The following is a 19,973-nucleotide window of genomic DNA, read 5'->3' as shown; positions in this document are numbered from 1 at the left end:
CCCCAAAATCAGATGGCAGTAAAGTTTTGGATGCAGCAGGGACCTGAGAGTCCACCTAGACCAACCCCACTTTATACGGAGAGGAAACTGAGATCCAGAGAGGGAGAGGGAGGTGCCCCAGGTCACACACCTGGCAGGGACTCGGGGGCAGGGCAGACTTCAGTAAGGACCATCCAGCCCAAGCCCAAAAGGGCTTCCCATGCTGCCACGGGGCAAGCCTGAAGTTGGGGCTTTTAAAATAATGAACAGGTGGGCCTGGCTCCCGGAGGGCTCACGCCTGTAATCCCAGCACTTTGGGAGGCTGAGGCAGGCAGATTGCTTGAGGCCAGGAGTTCAAGACAAGCCTGGCCAAAATGACGAAACCCCCGTCTCTACTAAAAATACAAAAATTAGCAGGGTGGGGTGGTGTGCGCCTATAATCCCAGCTACTCGGGAGGCTGAGGCAGGAGAATCGCTTGAACCTGGGAGGCAGAGGTTGCAATGAGCCAAGATCACACACCACTGTGCTCCAGCCTGGATGACAGAAGGAGACTCCATCTCAAAAATAATAATAATAATAATAATAATAATAATAAAGAATGAACAGGTGATGGGATCCAGAACAGCTGCGAGGCCAACCTCTGCACCCACATGAAGGGATCCACATGAAGGGGCCCTGAGGAGAAGATATCTCCTATCATGGCCCCAGGACCTGCTGGGCTTGCCCTATCACAGACCCTTCCCGTCAAAGCTGAGTTCTTATCAATGAAATTGGGACTCTTTATCTGCCTGCCTCCTAGGGGTATGTGAGAGCATCAAGATATAAGAAATAATATAAGGCCGGGCTTGGTGGCTCACGCCTGTAATCCCAGCACTTTGGGAGGCCGAGGCAGTTGGATCACTTGAGGCCAGGAGTTTGAGACCAGCCTGGGCAACATGGCGAAACCCCGTCTCTACTAAAAATACAAAAATTAGCTGGTCATGGTGGCGCACACCTGTAAGCCCGCCACTCAGGAGGCTGAGGCAGGAGAATCACTTGAGCGAGGGAGGTAGAGGTTGCAGAGGGCCAAGATCATGCCACTGCACTCCAGCCTGGGCAGCAGAGTGAAACTAGGGTCTTGCTATGTTGCACAGGCTGGTCCCTTCGGGAGTTTGAGAACTCCTGGACTCAAGCAATCCACCTGCCTCAGCCTCCCAAAGTGCTGGGATTACAGGTGTGAGCCCCACACTCAGTCTTCTATTTTTATTTGTTTTTCCTTTTTTGGTTTTCTTTTTCTTTCTTTTTTATTTGCTCCTTGTTTCTCTTTTTTTTTTGAGACAAAGTCTCACACTTGTTGCCCAGGCTGGAGTGCAATGGTGCGATCTCGGCTCACCACAACCTCTGCCTCCTGGGTTCAAGAAATTCGCCTGCCTCAGCCTCCTGGGTAGTTGGGATTACAGGCATGTGCCACCATGCCTGGCCCCGGCTAATTTTGTATTTATAGTAGAGACGGGGTTTCTCCATGTTGGTCAGGCTGATCTCGAACTCCTGACCTCAGGTGATCCTCCCGCCTCAGCCTCCCAAAGTGCTGGAATTACAGGCGTGAGCCACTGCGCCCGACTGTTTCTCTGTGTTCACAATCTGTTCTTCCTCCTGTTCTCTGGCTCAACTAATGCTTCTACCTCCACTGAGCTGGTTAAGCTGGAAACTTCAAAGGCAGCCTTAATTCCTCCAGCAACAATCCCGGCTCCCACTCCATCTAATCAGGTCCCACATCCCTGAGATTCTTCCTTGCCTGTAGCTTCCAATCTATGTCTTATTGACTGTTCCTTCCCTGGATAAGACTTTCAACAACAGCCTCTGCCTCCAGTCTCTTCCTGTCCAATTTATCGTATACACATCTAACTGTGACTCCCCACTGGCCAGCCCATCCCAAATAGAAAAAAAAGAAAAAAACAACAGGCCAGGTACGGTGGCTCATGCCTGTAATCTCAGCACTTTGGGAGGCTGAGGTGGGAGGATTGCTTGAGGACAGGATTCGAGACCAACCTGGGTAACAGAGTGAGACTCTGTCTCCAAAACAAAACAAAAAAACCCTTCTGGTCGGGTGCGATGGTTCACGCCTGTAATCCCAGCACTTTGGGAGGCTGAGGCGGGAGGATCACCTCAGGTCAGGAGTTCAAGACTAGCTTGGCCAACATGGTGAAACCGTCTCTACTAAAAATACAAAAATAGCCGGGAGTGGTGGCGCGTGCCTGTAATCCCATCTAGTCAGAAGGTTGAGGCAGGAGAATCATTTGAACACGGGAGACAGAGGTTGCAGTGAGCCCAGATCGCGCCACTGCACTCCAGCTTGGGCCACAGAGCGAGACTCTGTCTCAAAACAAAACGAAACAAAACCCTTCTATGGTTCATTTGGTTCTTAATGCTATAGACATATCTGCCTCCATTCTTGTCTATCCTCTCTCATCCTCCCACCCTGCCCATCCATCAAGCTGTTCATCTGTGCCCAGGATGCTCCTGGAAGGTCCTTCCCTCTTCCTGAGCTTAGAAGTGTCTTTCTCATCCTTCAGGACTGACCTCAAATGTTACCTTCCCTGACCCATCAGACACAGCAGGTCCCTCGGGAGTCCCTTCCCACAATGGACAGCCTTGAGCACAGCCTGCATCTCCCTAGGATGGGGGGGTCTGAGCCCAGGACTACCTGGCTCACCTGTGAGCAAACTCAGGCCAAAGTTGGCCTCACTGGTCTTTGCATCTTGAGTGCCCTGCCCCTTACTTCCAGCCGGAATTCCACCCCCACAGCACTCCACGTTTAACAACCACTGAAAAGCACAGAACAGGCCTAGAAGCCTCTGTTCCTTGACATAATTCGTACAGAAGGTGCGGTGGGTGCGTCTTGGTAGAGACTGACACCTACTGGTGAGTCGAGATTCTGCAGCCTAGCCCTAAAGACCACACTGAGGTTCTCACTGCCAGACTCTGGCAAGGCTTTATAGCCTCCTTTAGAGGCATAGAAGTCCATTAATTCCCAGTAATGATATTTAAGTCAAACAATATTGCTTATAAAAGGGACTTGGGTAATGTATGTTACTATGCTAATGCTAGCAGTAGGCGTATACAGAGAGGGCTGTAATGTTTACAAAAGGTATTTTTACTCATTATTTCATTTGACCCTTAAAAAGTCAGGAAAGGGGCCAGTTCTGGTGGCTCATGTCTGTAATCCCAGGACTTTAGGAGGCCAAGACAGGAGGACTGCCTGAGCCCAGGAGTTTGAGACCAGCCTAGGCAACATAGTGAGACCCCATCTCTATTTCCATTCAAATTAAAATATTTTTTTTTAAGTCAGGAAAGGCATAGAATGGGTATTATTATTACAATGCCTATTTTGCAGGTATTGTGGAAGAGTGCATGGATGAGACCTGGGAAGGGCAGTGGGATGGGGAGGGTTAGTCCAAAGGTTCTGTAACTTTGCCTACAGTGTTTTAATTTTTATAAGGAGAATGTAATGAAATGTTATTACCTGCATAACAGTGATGGCTATTAAAAGGAATAATAGAGTATGGCCGGGCGCGGTGGCTCACACCTGTAATCCCAGAACTTTGGGAGGCCTGGGTGGGTGGACCACTTGAGGTCAGGAGTTCGAGACTAGCCTGGCCAGCGTGGTGAAACCCTGTCTCTACTAAAAATACAAAAATTAGCTGGGCATGGTGGCAGGCACCTGTAATCCCAGCTACTCGAGAGGCTGAGACAGGAGAATCGCTTGGCCCTGGGAGGCGGAGGTTGCAGTGAGCCAAGATCCCGCTGCTGCACTCCAGCCTGGGTAACAGAGTAAGACTCTGTCTCAAACAAACAAACAAAACCAAAACAGAAATAAGAAAGTATGGGTAGGCCCTGGAGGCAGACAGATTTCAAGTTGAATTCTGGCTCCATTTCTTTCTAGATATGGGCAAGTTCCTTAACCTCTCTGAATTTCAGTTTTCTTACCTGAAAAACAGGCTAATAAACATTATTCCTCCCAGGGTCAATGTAAGAATTAAGTAAGCCCATGTATATAAAGCACCCAGCACAGTGGGTGGCTGGCTCTTGGCTCTACGCACCTGTCTCTCAGCTTACTTGGTGGCTAGCTCTTGGAAGCTTCTGGATAATTTTTTTTGTTTTGTTTTTGAGGTGGAATTTCACTCTTGTTGTCCAGGCTGGAGTGCAATGGCACAGTCTAAGCTCACTGCAACCTCCGCCTCCCAGGTTCAAGAGATTCTCCTGCCTCAGCCTCCCAAGTAGCTGGGATTACAGGTATGCACCACCACGCTCGGCTAATATTTGTATTTTTAGTAGAGATGGGGCTTCACCTTGTTGGCCAGGCTGGTCTTGAACTCCTGACCTCAGGTGATCCGCCTGCCTCAGCCTCCCAAAGTGCTGGGATTACAGGTGTGAGCCACTGGCCCTGGCCAAGATAATTTTTTAAAAGATTAAACGTAAGAAAAAAAAAAGGATAAAAAGCCAGGATAACAGTAGTCATTTTCATTAAAATGACAGCAAATAAGTAGGTTTTATGGTGCGGGGGAGAAGCTAGAGTCACTGACCATGCCCAGCTGAGCTGTGGAGGACATTCACCAACACTAGCTGAGTGATTCCTCATCTCCCCATGGGAACGCCTGCAAGCAAAGCCTTAGCCATAGTGAGTGAGATCCCAGCAGGGCTGTGATCCTGGTGGCCCTGGCACAGAGCATTCTCACTGGGCTTGCCTTGGACAGGAGATGGCCTTTTTCAACAAATCCAGGAACCTTCACTTTGACTCAAATAAGAAAAGCCTTTTGCTGCCTCTCTTTCTGGGGGCATGATTACACCCTCAGGAAGCACACGAATTCCTAGACCTAGGGCTTAGTTCAGGACACCTGAAAGGTGCAGCGTCACTCAGGAACTAGGAAGGTGGGTGCTGCTGGTGGGAGAGGGGGCACTGTGTCATGCTATGAATCATAATAACAGATAACATTGATCACGTTCTTAGCATAGTGCCAGGCACTATGACAGACGCTTTACAAGGATTGTTTATTTTCTTTTTTTAATTTTTAATTTATTTTATTATTATTTTTTGAGATGAAGTTTCACTCTTGTTCCCCAGGCTGGAGTGCAACGGTGCAATCTTGGCTCACTGCAACCTCCAACTCCTGGGTTCAAGCGATTCTCCTGCCTCAGTCTCCCGAGTAGCTGGGATTACAGGCATGAACCACCACAGCCCGCTAATTTTTGTATTTTTAGTAGAGATGGGGTTTCACCATGTTGGCCAGTCTCATCTCAAACTCCTGACCTCAGGTGATCCACCTGCCTCAGCCTCCCAAAGTTCTGGAATTTCAGGTGTGAGCCACCGCACCTGGCCTGGATTGTTTCTTTTAGAACTAAAAACAGAACTACCATTTGACCTGGCAATTCCACTACTGGGTAGCTACCCAAAGGAAAATAGATCATTCTGCCAAAAAGACACCTGCACTCGTATGTTCATCAAAGCACTATTCACAATAGTAAAGACATGGCATCAACCCAGGTGCCCATCAACAGTGGGTTAGATAAGGAAAAGGTGGTACATATCCAACAAGGAATATTATGCGGCCATAAAAAAGAATTAAATCATATCCTTTGCAGCAACATGGATGCAGCTGGAGGCCATTATCCTAAGTGAATTAACACAGAAACAGAAAACCGAATACTGCATGTTCTCCCTCATAAGTGGGAGCTCAACATTGGGTGCAAGTGGACATAAAGATGGGAACAACAGACACTGGGGACTCCAAAAGGGAGGAGGGGGACAAGGGTTGAAAAACTACCTATTGGGTACTGTGCTCACTATCCGGATGACGGGATCATTAGAGTCCCAAACTTTAGCATCACACAATATACTCATGTAACAAACCTGCACATGCACCCCCTGAATCTAAAATGAAATTTTTTTTTTTTTTGAGATAGAGTCTCGCTCTGTTGCCCAGGCTGGAGTGCAGTGGTGCAATCTTGGCTCACTGCAACCTCTGCCTCCCAGGTTCAAGCGATTCTCCCACCTCAGCCTCCCGAGTAGCTGGGATTACAGGCGCCCGCCACCACGCCCGGCTAATTTTGTGTGTGTGTATTTTTAGTAGAGACGGGGATTCACCATGTCGACCAGGCTGATGTCGAACTCCTGACCTCAGGTGATCCACCCGTCTCGTCCTCTCAAAGTGCTGAGATTACGAGTGTGAGCCACCTCGCCTGGCCACAGTCATTAAATCTAATGAGCAGCTGTGCGGTGCTTTGCTGACCACAGGGTCTACAAGTGCAAGGCACTCACCTGCAGCGTGCCAGGGGCATGACCAGATGTTCTGCCTGTGCTGTCCTCTCTGATGCTCCCAGCGAGCCTCACCAATGTGGACACTGAGATAGACAGACATTAGTGACTTGCCCAGGGTCTTGCAGGGAGTAACCACGACCAGTCATCTGCCTGCCTGTTCCTTGCTTCCCCCCATATCCACAGCCCCCTTTCCCCGGGGGTCCACTCGGCACAGCAAGGACTGAGATGACTTTTGGTTGACAATTTGTCAGCCTTTTAGGAGCGAGCCCATCTGCTGGGATATGTCTGCCCCATGGCACTCTCTGGACACCAGCCGGGGATGTTGGAGCTGCCCCTGGGGAACCCTGAGAGCTGCAGCATAAATGAGTAATGAGGTGAGGCCTGCAGTGCCGCTTAGAGCCAGGAAAGGTCAAGTGCTCTGCAATCATCAGGCCCCCTCTAGGACCAAAGTCAGACTGGAGAGGACGGCAGATCCCACAGGGCCCAGGAGCATAGCCCACTACATAAGGTATCTGGAAGTGGACCCTCCTGGTTAGGAAAGGGCCAGGGCCTCCTAAAAGGGACGGCTTAGAGGCTCCGAGTACCCCTCTCACTCTGGTACCAACAAAACTGTGCATGAACATGGCCAGACGTGGTGGCTCTTGCCTGTAATCCCAGCACTTTGGGAGGCCGAGGCGAGCAGATCACCTGAGGTCAGGAGTTTGAGACCAGCCTGGCCAATATGGCGAAACCCCATCTGTACTAAAAAAAAAAAAATTAAAAAATTAGCCAGGCATGGTGGCGAGCGCCTGTAATCCCAGCTACTTGGGAGGCTGAGGCAGGAGAATCACTTGAACCCAGGAAGCAGAAGTTGCAGTGAGCCGAGATCGTGCCACTGCACTCCAGCCTGGGTGATAGAGAGACTCCGTCTCAAAAAACAAAATGAAACAAAACAAAAAACTGTGCACAAACCATGTGAGTCAGCCTTAGTTTTATCCTCCGTGAATCTAGGAGTCTGGTTCTAGTCCTGTTTACCAGTGGCTGCTTTTGGGACTTTCGCTGCTGCTAAGCCATCTCAGAAGTGTGCTTCCCTTCAGAGGAAGGGACACATGAAAGGCGGAATGAGTGGACGAACAACAGTTTCAAATCAAGAGAAAACAAAGTTCTCCCGGAGCTCTCAGGCAATTTACCAGGATACTCTGGGTCAGGGTGTGCATGGCTGCTCCAAGGCCCTGCTGGCCCTGGCAGCAGCTGGTTGGTCTGCAGGGACCTGGACAGACCAGCCAGGTCTGTCCCCATTTAGGGAGGCACCATGCACTTGCACATGTGGACAGAGCTGTGAAGGGGAGGATCAGTGTGCAGTGTGCTTGAAGAGGTGGGGCAGCGGGACTGAACACAAGTGGCAGTGTGACCAAGTGTGAGGTGTGGTGTGAGCCAGGTGAGTTCTGTGCTGGAAGCAGAGCCATCTCACTGAGCAGATACACAGTGAGGGTGAGGGAGTTCCAGCTGGGCAAGGAGTTCCAGCTAGACCCCTTAGGCCCTCCTGTGTAGGCCACAGAAAGCCAGCACAGGCTGCTATGCAGGGAGGGGTATGCTGGCCAGCCAGCCAAAGACAGACTCAGGTGCAAAGCACTGGGCACTTCTTGGCTTTTGGAGCTCCAGCTGAGGCTGGCTGGGGTAGCTGGGGCTGGTTGGAGTAGCTGAGGCTGGTTGGAGTAGCTGAGGGCTGGATGGAGTAGCTGAGAGTGGTTGTAGTAGCTGAGACTAGTTGGAGTAGCTGAAGCTGGTTGGAGTAGTTGGGGCTGGTTGGAGTAGCTGGGGCTCGTTGGAGTAGTTGGGGCTGATTGGAGTAGCTGGGGCTGGTTGGAGTAGATGAGGCTGGTTGGAGTAGCTGGGGCTGGTTGGAGTCACTGGGTGGGGTCATGGAGGAGCATCAAGCCTCAAAGGGTGGCTCCTATGGTCCCTCCCCCTGTAGATTCAGCAGAGACCTCTGAACGCTTTGCCCCTGATATTAATAGATCTGTTTTTCCTCCTGACACTGCTGTTCCCCATATTAAACACAGGTGTCCACAGTCCCTTTCCATAGATTTGACATAACAGGGGAAAGGGTGACTTCAAGCATGGCTGAGCTATATGGAGATGCCAAGTGCACCCCCAGAACCTTTCCATTCTGCAAGATAGACCCCCTAAGATGAAGCTGCCGGAAGTCAGGGGCTGCAGAGGTGAGCCAGGAAGACAGAAGCCTGAATTGGGGCCATGGCTTCAAGAAGGGGGCAAGGAGAGACATGAGACGTGCTGTGGGAAGGAAGGCGGCACAGAGACAGCCTGCCCAGAGAGCAGACCCTGGGAATGGGAGGCAGTGGGGACATTAAGAGGAATCAGTGTCAGGTTCGGTGACTCAGGCCTGTAATCCCAGCACGTCGAGAGGCCAAGACGGGAGGATCACTTGAGCTCAGGAGTTTGAGGCCAGCTTGGGCAACATAGTGAGACCTGGTCTCGCTGGGACTACAGGTGCATGCCACCATGTCCGGCTAATTTTTTAATTTTTTCTTAGAGATGGAGTCTCACTGTGTTGTCCAGGCTAGGAACTTTTTTTTTTTTTTGAGACAGAGTTTTGCTCTTATTACCCAGGCTAGAGTGCAATGGCATGATCTCGGCTCACCGCAACCTCTGCCTCCCGGGTTCAAGCAATTCTCCTGCTTCAGCCTCCCAAGTAGCTGGGATTACAGGCATATGCCACCACACCCGGCTAATTTTGTACTTTTAGTAGAGATGGGGTTTCTCCATGTTGGTCAGGCTAGTCTCAAACTCCCGACCTCAGATGATCAGCCTACGTTGGCCTCCCAAAGTTCTGGGATTACAGGCATGAGCCACTGCAGCTGGTCTGGAACATTTTTAAATGAAATCATAGCAAAGCACTTTTCCAATGCTCCTCGCCCTTCGAATGAACCTAAGTTACTATTAGCAGCAGTAGCGGCAATGACCCTGAACACTATTTTCCAAGCACCCACTATGCACAGCCATGCCTGCCTCTGAATCTGAGAGGTCAAAAATAAAGGAGCCAGACAGAGGGTGGAGGAAAACAGAGGTTGTTATTGCCGGCTGCGGTTCTTCACCCCAGCTGCACACTCCAATTACCTGGGAAGCCTGGGCCCCGCCCCAGGGATTCTGATGTAATGGGTCTGGGATCAGCCTGGGCATCAGAACTTTAAACTTCCCCCAGGAGGCTGTGATGTGTAGCCAAGACTACGAACAACTGAACAACCACAGCCAGGACTCAGGAACCCCCGGCCTGGCCTTGGCTGAAGCTGAGGGCTGCAGGAAGCAAGGAAGTGTGGCACTTCCCTTAATGCTTCTCCTACACAGGGAATTTCCAAGCTCCCACCTGGAATTTTCCATCCCTTGGTCAAAGGTTCAGAGACCTCTGAACGCTTTGCCCCTGATATTAATAGACCGATTTTTCCTCCTGACACTGCTGTTCCCCCCATATTAAACACAGGTGTCCACAGTCCCTTTCCACAGATTTGACATCACAGGGGAAAGGGTGACTTCAAGCGTGGCTGAGCTATATGGAGATGCCAGGTGCACCCCCAGAACCTAACCATTCTGCAAGATAGACCCCCCTAAGAAAAACACCTGGCTTGGTCTTAGGATCCCATGATTAGCTGGCGAGTTCTGGGCAGCAAAGATCTGGTGAATTTCTAAAGCCTCTCCAGGCAGGCTGCGGGTGGCCGGCAGGGGTCAGAGGGCCTTTTAGAGGCACCAGGACAGACGGGAGCCACTCAGCCAAGTCCCTGAGTCAGCAAACAGCCTGGAAACCTCGCCTCAGGGGTGCCCCAGGCTGCCAGAGCTCTCTGCCCCTGCCCGCCAGCTCCTCCCTGTAAGTGGCAATTTGGAGCACCCTTAATGGCCCAGATCAGGAGCTGCCAGCCTTGTACTGGGGAGAGGTTTTTCCACCGCTTCTCCCCCGGAGGACAAGTCCAGGGATGTGTCTCTGCCCAGTTACCTCTTTTTTTTTTTTTTTTTTTTTTTTTGAGACAGAGTCTCCCTCTGTCACCCAGGCTGGGGTGCAGTGGTGCGATCTTGGCTCACTGAAACCTCTACCTCCTGGGTTCAAGCGATTTTCCTGTCTTAGCCTCCCGAGTTGCTGGGATTACAGGCGCCCACCACCACGCCCGTCTAATTTGTGTATTTTTAGTAGAGACAGGGTTTCGCCATGTTGGCCAGACTGGTCTCAAACTCCTTGGCCTCCCAAGGTGCTGGGATTACAGGCGTGAGCCACCGCACCCAGCTCTGCCCAATTATCTCCAAAGCAGTGTCCCAGAAGCATGGACCAGGCTGAGGGCAGGAAGTACCAGCTCAGAGTCACCTGCAGTGGCTCAGAGCTGGCGTCCTCGCCCTGGGGAGGGTGGCAGCCAGGCTAATTCCATGTTATCATGGCTTACAGGAAGCCAGCTTGGCTTGGCTGTCAGCCAGCAACAATTTACCGGCCTTGGGGGCAGAGGGAGGGAGAAGACGGAAGAGAAAGGAAAACATAGCCCTCTCCCCACCACACAAAAAAACTGATTCTGGGTTATTGTTAGGTGCTTATTCATCCCACACATTTCTTTTTGAGAGCCACGACATGAGCTCTGCAACCAAAGCCATTTAGCAAGAGACAGCTGCCCACACAGGTGGAGGGAGGGGCATGGGGGGGACTCAGCCCGAATGAAAACGGGGGAGGGTGAGAGGGTCTTCAAGGACCTGAGGCCAGGCACAGTGGCTCACGCCTGTAATCCCAGCACTTTGGGAGGCTGAGGCAGGCCGATCACCTGAGGTCAGGAGTTTAAGACCAGCCTGGTCAACATGATGAAACCCCATCTCTACTAAAAATACAAAAATTAGCTGGGTGTGGTGGAACACGCCTGTAGTCCCAGCCACTCAGGAGGCTGAGGCAGGAGAATCACTTGAACCCAGGAGGCAGAGGTTGCAGTGAGCTGAGTTCATGCCACTGCACTCCAGACTGAGTGATAGAGTGTCCATCTCAAAAAAACAAAGAAGAAGCAGAACTAATGTCACATGTCTGATTCATTCATCACATGTTATGGCTACAGGTTCTTTCCACGGCTCTATGCTGCCTCTTGCTGTCCTGTTATACAGTCCAGTGGTCTGGAGTTCATTTGGCCATCCACCCAACCAGCCAGGCCAACCTTCACTCGGTACCACCAGAGGCTGGGTTCTGCTCTTGGCTTCAGAGTGAGGGAGGAATACGGGGAGGTGACTGCAAAACTCGGGTAAGAACAGAGCTCAGTGACTTCTCTTTCCTCCTCCTCCGAGTATCTCCTCTGCAGCTGCTGTGGAAAACAGTTTGAGGGCTCTTCAAAAATTAAACAGGGGCTGGGCACAGTGGCTCATGCCTGTAATCCCAGCACTTTCGGAGGCCGAGGTGGGAGGATTGTTTGAACCCAGGAGTTCCAGCCTGGGCAACATAGTAAGAGCCCATCTCTACAAAAAATAAAGAAATTAGCCGGGCATGGTGGCACATGCTTGTGGTCCCAGCTACTCTGGAGGCTTAGGCAGGAAGATCTCTTGAGGCCAGGAGTTCAAGACAGCCTGGATAACATACCAAGGCCCCATCTCTACAACAATGATTACAAAAGTTAAACCGAATTACCACATGACCCAGCAATGCCACTCCCGGGCATCTGCCCAAAATAACTGAAAGCAGGAACTTGAACAAATACTTGCACAGCCATGTTCACAGCAGCATTATTCACAACAGCCAAAAGGTGGAGACAACCCAGGTGTTCATCAGCAGATGAATGCATTGACAAAATGTGGTCTATCCACACCATGAAATATTATTCAGCCGTAGAAAGGAATGAGGTTCTGATACACAATGCACTGTGGCTGAAATTTGAAAATATTCTGCTAAGTGAAATAAGCCAGACACAGGCCGGGCACGGTGGCTCACACCTGTAATCCCAGCACTTTGGGAGCCCGAGGTGGGTGGATCACTTGAAGTCAGGAGTTCGAGTCCAGCCTGGCCAACATGGTGAAATCCCGTCTCTAATAAAAATACAAAAAAAAAATTAGCCGGGCATCGTGGCACATGCCTATAATCCCAACTACTTGGGAGGCTGAGGCAGGAGAGTCACTGAAATCCAGGAATCAGTGGTTGTAGTGAGCCAAGATCGCACCACTGCACTCCAGCCTGGGTGACAGAGTAAGCTCTGTCTCAAAAAAAAAAAAAAAAAAAAAAAAAGAAAGAAAAGAAAAAGACAAGCAAAGAAAAGAAATAAGCCAGACACAAAGGGATAAATAATGTATGAGTCCACTTATATGAGGATCTAGAATAAGCAAAGTCATGTCAACACAAAGTAGATTATTAGTGAGTAAGAGTTTCTGTTTGGGGTGATGAAATATTATGGAAATAGCAGAGATTATTGTACAGCATTATAGATGTAATTAATGCCACTGAATTGTATACTTAAAAAATGGTTACAGATTCAGTGCAGTGGCTCATGCCTGTAATCCTAGCGCTTTGGGAGGACAAGGTGAGTGGATCACTGGAGGTCAGGAGTTTGAGCCTGGCCAACTTGGTGAAACCACGTCTCTACCAAAAATACAAAAATTAGCCGGGCGTGGTGGCGTGTGCCTATGGTCCCAACTACTCGGGAAGCTGAGGCGGGAGGATCGCTTGAGCCTGGGAAGTCAAGGCTACAGTGAGCCATGATCGCGCCACTGCACTCCAGCCTGGGTGACAGAGCGAGACCCCATCTCAAAAAGAAAAAAAAAAATGGTGACAATAGCAAACTTTATGTTATATATATTTTACCCTATTTTTTTTAAAAAAAGCACAAACACACACACACCAAAACACATGGTAGGCAAAGACCATGGATTAGTGAAATAGACCAGATCTATATATTTATCAGAATTTAGTTTCTAAAAAAGGTGGCATTTCAAATTAGTAGGGAAAGGGCAGGCTATTCAGGTGGTACCAAACAGTGAGAAGTTCTCACTGTGGGGGAGAAACATCCCAGCTTGCGTAAGGAGCCAAAGGCACAATGCAAAACTATAAACTTAGAAAAAAAAAAAAAGGAAAATCTGTTTCCAACTTTAGTATTGAGAAGACCTTTTTTATTTTTGAGACGGAATTTCATTCTTGTTGCCCAGGCTGGAGTGCAATGGCATGATCTCGGCTCACCGCAACTTCTGCCTCCTGGGTTCAAGCGATTCTCCTGCCTCAGCCTCCCGAGTAGCTGGGACTACAGGCGTGTGCCACCACACCTGGCTAATTTTATATTTTTAGTAGAGACGGGGTTTCTCCATGTTGGTCAGGCTGGTTTTGAACTCCCAACCTCAGGTGATCCGCCTGCCTCAGCCTCCCAAAGTGCTGGGATTACAGGTGTGAGCCACTGTGCCTGGCCGAGAAGACCTTGTTAAGCAAGATATAGAATGACTAAACTGTAAAGGAAAATATTTGTCCTGCAGTAGTACAGTCTCTGAACAGGACAATCTGGCAGGGTCTAATAAATTTCAAATATACACATAGTCTGACCCCCTGGGAATCTATCCTAGAGGAATGTTCCCACAAGTTCACAATGAGCCACGTTCAAGGACATTCCCTGAAGCACTGTTCCCAAGGGAAAGGCAAAAACAACTTGAATGTTCCAGCAATAGTAGAAAGTTGACCCGGCAATCCCATTACTGGGTATCTACCCAAAGGAAAATAAATCGTTCTACCAAAAAGACATATGCACACGTATGTTTATTGCAGCACCATTTACAATAGCAAAGACATGGAATTAACCCAGGTGCCCATCCATGGTAGACTGGAGAAAGAAAGTGCGGTACATATACACCGTAGAATACTATGTAGCCATAAAAAAGAACAATATCAGCTGGGCATGGTGGCTCACGCCTGTAATCCCAGCACTTTGGGAGGCTGAGGCAGGCAGATCACCTGAGGTCAGGAGTTCGAGACCAGCCTGGCGAACATATGAAACCCTGTCTCTACTAAAAATACAAAAATTAGCCGGGCGTGGTGTCAGGCGCCTGTAATCCCAGCTACTCGGGAGGCTGAGGCAGGAGAATTGCTTGAACCCGGGAGGTGGAGATTGCAGTGAGCCAAGATCATGCCATTGCACTCCAGCCTGAGGGACAAGAGCGAGACTTTGTCTCAAAAAAAAAAAAAAATTAAATTAAAAAAAAGAACATATCATGTCCTTTGCAGCCACATATAGATGCAGCTGGAGGTTATTTTCCTAAGTGCGTTAAACAGAAAAGAAACGGAAAACCAAATATTGCACGTTCTCACTTATAAGCGGGTGCTAAACACTCAGTGCACAGACATAATGCTGGGAAGAATAGACCCTGGGGACTCCAAAAGGCAGGAGGGAAGGAGGGGGAGAAAGGCTGAAAAACTACCTATTAATATTGGGTATTATATGGGCGATGGGATCATTTGAAGCCCAAACCTTAGCATCACACAATATATCCACGCAACAAACCTGCACATGTACCCCCTGAAACTAGAATTTAAATACACACACACACACACACACACACACGCACACACACACACATTTAAATGAAGAAAAATAAAATTAGGATGCTTTCCTACTAAGAAATACTATGCAGTAGTTAAAAAGAATGTGGTTGATCTAAAAATACCAACAGAAAAATTTCAAAAATTTCAAAAACAAACTCTACACCCTGGGACACTCAAAAAGGATTTACTTGCTGGCTTGCCAGCCTCTTCCTCATATTTTTTTTAGACAGAATCTTGCTCTGTCGCCCAGGCTGGAGTGCAGTGTTGTGATCTCGGCTCACTGCAGCCTTCACCTTCCGGGTTCAAGCGATTCTCCTGCCTCCCCAGTAGCTGGGATTACAGGTGCCTGCCACCACACCCAGCTAGTTTTTGTATTTTTAGTAGAGATGGGGTTTCACCATATTGGCCAGGCTGGTCTCAAATTCCTGACCTCAGGTGATCCCCCACACCTTGGCCTCCCAACGTGTTGGGATTACAGGTGTGAGCCACTGTGTCTGGCCTCTTCTTCATTTTTTGAAGGAATTCTGGAGGGTGGAGAACAAATCTGCCCAGCTTCAGGACTAGTTTGTGGAGGTCATCTGAAGAGCTGCCAGAATTGAGAAAAGGGTTGGAATGTCCTCCCAGCAGCTAAATTTTGTGGGCAGGAAAGGAGGCACAGAAGTCGCTAGGTTTGGGTATTGGCATGTGTGCAGTGGTGGCCAAGGGAGGAAAAGAGTCAGGAAAAAGGCTGTTAAAACAGCAGGAGGCCAGGCGCCGTGGCTCATGCCTGTAATCGCAACACTTTGGGAGGCCGAGGTAGGAGGATCACTTGAGCCCGGGAGGAGTTCCAGACCAGCCTGGCAACGTGGCAAAACCCCGTCTCTACAAAAGATTAAAAAAAAAAATCACCTGTAATCCTAGCTACTCAGGAGGCTGAGGTGGGAGTATCATCTGAGCCTGGGGAGGCTGCAGGGAGCTGTAATTGTGCCACTGCACCAATCTGGGTGACAGAGTGAGATGCCATCTCAAAAAAACCACACACACACACCACACACACACACACACACACACACACACACAAACAGGAAGAAAGCAAACTAAGGCAGGACTATGTGAATGTGAAAAGGGCCAGGGCCGTACTAAGTACAGTGAAATTCCAATGACTCACCCGTCATTCGCCGGGTGGAAACACATCAAGTGATACTGACGTGTCCTCACACACTGCTTTGGGTCATTCTGTCTCGTCCTACTTCTGACCAGTTCCAGGGTTGAAAGCATTATGGCAAACCAGAGCAATCTTGCAAATGGCTTTCCCCCAAATCCTGAAGCCCGCAAAAATGTTTGGCCTTGGACTCACTAGGTGTCCTAGCATCCCCCACACTGGTGCCTATAACACCCCCCTTCTTCTAGCTCCTTCCCAGCTCAGTAAGGGGAAGGAATGCCCATTGCCAGACGTGCATCCTCATCTTTAATATTCACAATGCTTTGTGGCAATTACTGTTATTAGAAACATAAGCAGGACTGGCCATGGTGGCTCATGCCTGTAATCCCAGCACTTTGGGAGGCCGAGGTGTGTAGATCACTTGAGGACAGGAGTTCGAGATCAGCCTGGCCAACCTGGCGAAACCACGTCTCTACAAAAAATACAAAAATTAGCCAGGTATGGTGGCACATGCCTGTAATCCCAGCTACTCGGGAGGCTGAGGCAGGAGAATCACTTGAGCCTAGGAGGCAGAGGTTGCAGAGGGCCAAGATTGCACCACTGGACTCCAGCCTGGGTGACAGAGCGAGACTCCATTTCAAAGAGAAAAAAAAAAAAAGAAGGAAAAAAAGAAAGGTAGGCAAGAACAAGGCCAGAAACAGGATCAGACCTGGGGCTATTTGCCTCAAAAACTCATGGTCTTCCCCTTAGCGGATGCTGCTAAGAAAGCATTTTATTGGGTACCCACCATGTGTGAGCACTTTTAAGTGCTCCAAGGGATGTAAAATAACTCAGGTTCTGGCCCGGGTGTGGTGGCTCACACCTGTAATCCCAGCACTTTGAGAGGCCGAGGTGGGTGGATCACGAGGTCAAGAGATCGAGACAATCCTGGCCAACATGGTGAAACCCGGTCTCTACTAAAAATACAAAAATTAGCTGGGCATGATGGTGTGCACCTGTAGTCCCAGCTACTCAGGAGGCTGAGGCAGGAGAATCGTGCGAACCTGGGAAGCGGAGGTTGCAGTGAGCCGAGATAGTGCCATTGCACTCCAGCCTGGCAACAGAGCAAGACTCCATCTCAAAAAACAAAACACACAAAAAAACTAAGGTTCTGCTGTCAAGACAGCCTAAGCCTACTGCCGAAGTATTTCAGATACGGTACGTGGTAAAAAATGGCAGCACGGGCCTGGAGCAGTGGCTTATGCCTGTAATCCCAGCACTTTGGGAGGCTGAGGTGGGTGGATCACTTGAGGTCAGGAGTTTGAGACCAGCCTGGCCAACATGGCAAAAGCCCATTTCTACTAACAAAACAAAAATTAGCTGGGCATGGTGGTGTGCACCAGTGGTCCCAGCCACTTGGGAGGCTGAGGCAGGAGAATTGCTTGAATCCACCAGGCAGAGGTTGCAGTGAACCGAGATTGCACCACTGCACTCCAGCATGGGCAACAGATTGAGACTCTGTCTCAAAAACGAAAACACACAAAAACAAGGCAGCATGATTACTTGATTCGTAAGAGAAGCATTACCAGAATGCTACAGAGGTTAAGAGCAGGGAGGGAATGCAACCAGTAGACAGGATCAGCAAAATACCATCAAGACGAATAATGTTTGGGACATATGAAAATAGTAAAAGCACGTGGCTTGTTGGCCTCCTTCCAGCTCTTTCCATCGTGCCCTGAGGAATCTCTCTTGCCATTACAAAAAAATAACAAAGCAAACAACGATAAAAAACCAACAATACCACCAAAGCAACAAAGAACCTCCTTCATCCTCAAAGCCCTCAGCGCCGTCTCTCCATCTCTTTATTATTATAGATAATGGGGAAAGCATAAAGAGGGAAGAGGACCAAAGACAGAGCATCGGGGAAGGCCTGCATTTAGGGTGGGAAGAGCAGTCACTGCAGGAAGCAAAAAAAGTCAAGGGATACCAAGTAGCCGGCATGGTGGCTCACGCCTGTAATGCCAACACTTTGGAAGGCTGAGGCAGGAGGATCACTTGAGCCCAGGAGTTCAAGATCAGCCCGGAAAACATGGCGTAATCCCGTCTCTACCAAAAATACAAAAATTAGGTGGTGTGGGGATGCCCTCCTATAGTCCCAGCTACTCAGGAGGTTGAGAAGGGAGGATCACTTGAGCCTGGGAGGTCGAGGCTGCAGTGAACCGTCTTTGCATCACTGCACTCCAGCCTACGTGACAAAATGAGACCCTGTTAAAAAAAAAAAAAAGGCCAAGTGCGATGGCTCAGGTCTGTAATCCCAGTACTTCGGGAAGCCAAGGCCGTAGCATCACCTGAGGTCAGGAGCTTGAGACCAGCCTGGCCAACATGGTGAAACCCCATCTCTACTAAAAATACAAAAATTAGTGAGGCATGGTGGCGCACACCTGTAATGCCAGCTACATGGGAGGCTGAGGCAGGAGAATTGCTTGAACCCAGGAGGCAGAGGTTGCAGTGAGCCGAGATCACACCGCTGCATTCCAGCCTGGGCAACACAGCAAGACTCCACTTCAAAAAAAAAAAAAAAAAAAAAAGAGAGGGACACCAAGTAGAAGATAAGGACTGTGAGGGGCCCTGAAAGAAGGGGGAGTGGGTCCAGTCCTGCAGAGATCCCCAAGGATGCGAAGCAAGGAATGGGGAGGACAAGGTGCTACAAGTGCTGTTAGGTCCTGATGCCATCTTGGGGGCAGCCACAGCAGAGTAACGCAGGCCTAAATCCAAATGTGTGCCTTGGAGCCACTGGGGGAAGATGGGCAGTGGGAGGTGGTGAGAGGGATTTCTCTTTGGGAAAGGCTGGTGGTGAAGGGCATGGAGTCACAGGAAGTTCCCCAAGAGTGTGGAAAAATCCAGAGGAGGAAGTCAGGCTTTTAAGGATGGAGAAGATTTGCATATGGTGGGAGGCAGAAGGAACGGAGTGAGGAGGAAGCGCGATGGGAAAGAGATGGATGAGTGGCCAGGGTCTCTGAGGAGGGGTGGACTGGAGAGTGGGTGGGTGGGTGAGCCACGAGGGGTGAAGGTGGAGGGGAGGGAGGAGGGGACGGAGGGGGCGTAGCCAGCGATGTCATGGGGGATGAAATCAGATATGATGAGGAGGCTCACAATGGAGGGTCTCCACTATTTTTGTTTGTTTGTTTGAGACAGGTTCTTGTCTGTCACCCAGGATGGACCACAGTGGTGCGATCACAGCACACGGCAGCCTGCAACTCCTGGGCTCCAGTAACCCTCCCACTTCAGCCTCCCGAGTAGCTGGGAGCACAGACCTGCACCGCCATGCCCAGCTATTTTATTTGGTAAAGATGAGGTCTTGCTATGTTGTCCTAGCTGGTCTCAAACTCCTGGTCTCAAGCAATCCTCCTACCTGGGACTCCGCCAGTGCTCAGAGAACAGGTGTGAGCCACCCTGCCTGGCTGGAAAGAGGCTTTTATTCATTGTATTTTATTAATTAATTTATTTTTGAGACAGCGTCTTGCTCTGTCGCCCAGGCTGGAATGCAGTTGTGCGATCTCAGCTGTATACTGATCCCATGTAATCTTGCCTTAGTAGGACCGTTGCTCTACTGATTAGCTGAGTCAGAAAACTAGAAGTCAACTTGTCACTCACTACTCCACTCCCCTCCCGCTCCCTACCATTACCGTCTCCTGCTGGGTTTTACCTTCTAAATACTCCCTGGCTCTGTTCTCTCATCTCTTTCCTATTTTCACTGCTCATGGTCAGGACTCATCTAGTACACCCAGAACTGGCAGTACCCTCCTCACTGATCCCAGTCTCCACCCTGGCCATCCTCAGAGCTGTCCCTGCACAGCAGTCACTGATGCATCAAAAACTCAGATCTGCTCCTGTCCCCTGGCAAACACCCTGAACTGACCATCTGCCTCCTACGTCGGTCCGCCTCGCCTGCTGAAGGAGCAGAAGCAGTGCCACCAGGATGACACACTGTCACCCAGGCTGGAGTGCAGTGGTGCAATCATAGCTCACTGCAGCGTTGACTGCCTAGGTTCCAGCAATCTTC

At 49.7% G+C, this 19,973-nt stretch overlaps 1 protein-coding gene across 5 annotated transcripts in view; it reads right to left on the bottom strand.

Moving 5' to 3' along the window:
• The window catches only part of HIP1 (huntingtin interacting protein 1), a 199,816-nt gene that overhangs the window by 106,569 nt on the left and 73,274 nt on the right, over positions 1 to 19,973 (bottom strand). The gene's annotated exons all lie outside the window — the stretch shown is intronic.

This window comes from Nomascus leucogenys, chromosome 17 (assembly GCF_006542625.1).
Source record: "Nomascus leucogenys isolate Asia chromosome 17, Asia_NLE_v1, whole genome shotgun sequence".
NCBI lineage: Eukaryota > Metazoa > Chordata > Mammalia > Primates > Hylobatidae > Nomascus > Nomascus leucogenys.
This window is presented reverse-complemented; position numbering and strand designations above follow the sequence as displayed.